Consider the following 3,484-nt stretch of genomic DNA (forward strand, 5'->3'; position numbering starts at 1 on the left):
TCTACGGTAGTTTCTTGTTCTATAACTTCAAATGCTCAGATGAACTTGTAATGTAAAAGTCCTGAGATAAATTTTTCATCATTTTGATTTCATAATTCAGTCCACATTGATTCATGCTAATAAGTGTAGGCTCAAAGTGTAGGCATTTTCTTTCTATCTTGAAAAAAAATTATACTCTTCTCAGTGGAGTCTGAGATTAATTTGTACTGTAGTATATGCATATTTGGAGTAAAAATATTTTGCCACTGTTCTGAATGCCATTAAACTTTACAGTATTATATTTGAATGCAGGTGTTGGATTGTGTTGCTCCCGATAATTTTTGGGATTGGAAATTTGCCTTTTCACTGTTTGTTCTGAGATTAGATCTGTTGACCATTAAATGTTTACTGTACACCAGATGTGATTGCTGTGAAAATATATTTAACAGCGTGGAGCATTACATCTGCTTAGAATACTGGAGGTCCCTCTACTGGAGGAAACAAACTAATGGCAGCTCTATAAGCAACTTAAATTTTTTGGAGTGCGTTTTGGGGTCAATTATCACCTCAACTCTCTTTGTTTCAATGATGAAAACATCAGACAGTTTGGAGTGAAATGTACAGGTAGGTGGAACACCTGCTAGGCATTGCTGCCGGGGTCAGCTGCAGGGTCATCAGCTAGGAACCAACATTCACCAACGTTTCGCTCCTTTAATCCTGGAATGTCTCCTGGTGGCGGAGCAGTGACAGGGACGTCTCCCTGTCACCCCCTGCAGCTGATAGGTGTTACCCTCTGCGGCTGTTGTCGGGGTTAGTTGTTCTTTCCCAAGCTCTTGTCTTTCCTCCTCAGCCAGAGCCAAAAGCTCCCCTTTTCAGCCTCCTCCGCTAGCTCTTTGGTTGACTTCTTTAGGTTCCCTCCGGTCGCTCCTGCGTCCCTCAGAAGGCGTGTGGTTGACAGCCCCACGTTGCCTCGGCATCCAACCTCCACTGGACAGATGGTGGTCTTCCAGCCAGCCTCCTGGCACTCAGCAGCCAGCTCTGAGTACTTGGCCTTCTTGCGTTCGTAGGCGGCCTCCATCCCCTTCTCCGCTGGTATTATGAGCTCAATGAGGAGCACAGATTTTGCCTTGGTAGACCACACCACTATGTTGGGGCAGAGAGCTGTAGCAGTGATCTCGACCGGGAAACAGAGCTGCCTGTCGAGATCGACTCTCATGTTCCACTCCTGGTCAGGGGAAAACGGCCGAGATGTTTCTCTTGGCCTGAGGTTTCTTCTCCCCCATCTTCTGTGGCAAAGCTGATGTGGTTGTGGTTCTCTGTTGGTGGTACCCCTTTGCTACCCTGTCAATGCCCCTTTATCACCTCGGCTAGCTTTCTCAGGACCTGGTCGTGGTGCCATCTGTAGTGTCCCTGGGAGGACGATCAGCCTGGTCAGCGGACTCTCTCAACTCGAGAACAAGCCTGGTCTTTTCCTGCTTGTAGCCCAAACTGATTGAAGCGGCAGCTGCAGGGTGTTCCTTCTGAAGAGGCCCATTTCAGAGAGGCACTGTGGCAGCCCCAACCACTTTCGGATGAATGCGTTGGCTTTTCCATCCATCTTGCTTGCGGTGGATGAGGGGATCTCACTCATTTTCAGTGGCCACATCACCCTCCTGTAGAGCGTAAACTGGTAGCACCAGACCTTGTACTTCCTTGGGAGTTGGCTTAGATCGATCTTTGCCAGTCCTTCTGAGAGCTGTTTCATCACGGTTCTCCCCATCTGTTTGTCCGTAAACTCTGCCGTGTACTGCCTCCCCAGGCTTTTAATGGGTTGCTCAGAGAGGAGTGGGATTTTCTCTCCCCCTAGGACGAAACATAAAGGGATTTTCTCTCCCCCTACGAAATATAAAGGTGAGTAAATGACAGGATTATTATTATTATTATTATTATTTGAACTATATTGTTCAGATTTTTCTTTAAGGCACATTAGCAGATGCCAAAATCCTTTTTTTTTCTTTTTTTTTTTTTTTTTTCTACTGCTTAGCCTTTTCTTTAACCCTAGAATGCATGAACCAAAAAACCTACTCAAATGCATAAAGGTGGTCAGAATGACACGTGGGATTAATGATTTTCTTCAGAAAAGTGTCACATTAATTGAATGATTAAAATAATTGATGATCCATAAATTATTTAATAGAACATGTTTATTTTTCCACTTTCCTTATATGCATTACAAAAGATGAAATGTATTCTTTTTAAAATGCAGTTGTACTCCAAACTAATATATCTACTGTAAAGTATTTTCTAGTCTGAACCTTCACTCCCCACATTTCTCTCAGACCTTGTGAAAATAATCTTTGCAGACAGAGACAAACCATTTCACATAAGATTAGCACCTTTTTAAGCATAATTTTGAGCAGAGTTGGCATCTCTTCCTTTGTTTGGGCCTAAGCTGTCTTTCCTGAAGCCTTTCCCCCTCATCTACTGCATCTGAAATCACATAATTAGTAGGTTTGTAGGTACAAGTAGGTACATTTGATGAAGAACTTCATGACTGTTACAACAGTATGCATGCGTATAGTATGAATATTATCAAGAAGCAATGTAGTCCGGTCCAGACTCGTCCATGGAGTGGAGGAGTTTCGCCTGGAACACTTGGAGGACCGTCGTAGTGTGCAGGGCTGAAGCAGCTTGACCAGCGGAAGCATAGGCTTGGCCGGCGAGAACTGAAGTTGTTCTGCACGGTTTGGACGGATGAGCCACTTTAGACCTCCATCCAATGGCGGTGGGCGGGCAGAGATGCGCGGCCACCGCTTCCTCTAGGGGGGGCAGTTTTTCATATCCCTTTTCCTCTGCACCATGACTTCATCAGTTTGTCATGAACTTCAGGGAAGAACAGCACTGATCGCTGATGAGGGGCCTGTTGACACCCCGGCAGGAACCATTCGTCGAGGCGGCTTCTAGTGGGCTCTTCCGGTGAAGACCAGTCGAGGACGAGCACTTCAACGGCCCTGGCAAGAACGTGGAGAAGCTCGGCGTCTGTGCTCGCGTCACTTTTGCTAGACTGAGACAGGGGGGCGGGGTCAATGACTAAGCCCGACCAATCCTCTCCTTCAGAGGCCGTCAATGACAGGCTGTCATCGTGGAGGTCTTCCTCCGATCCACCAAACGAGACGAGGCCGGCCTCTTCAAAGGAGGGGAGCTGGTCTGCTTTGGTCACGAGCACCGGCGAAATCTCTCTCTGTGGAGAGAGTGAGGCATGCGGGGTCTGAGCCGGCATGAGCTCACTCGTCTCCGTGCGCTCGTGTGTCCTCTGACCACGCCGTTTCTTCCTCCAAGGTTCTTAGCAGGCAGGAAACGGGAGGGCGTGAGGGGCGGGGTCGCTATCTAAAAAGAAAGCTAGCTGCGAGCGCAGAGAGGATATCATGTGAGCTATAGAGTGAGTTGTGTAATTTACCTGTATTCATGACTCCTCTCCCATGGCCTATGGATACTGGATAGTAAAGTGTCTATTGGTTGTGAACTT

This window comes from Abramis brama, assembly GCF_963993115.1.
Source record: "Abramis brama genome assembly, chromosome: 11".
In the NCBI taxonomy this organism is placed as follows: Eukaryota; Metazoa; Chordata; class Actinopteri; order Cypriniformes; family Leuciscidae; genus Abramis; species Abramis brama.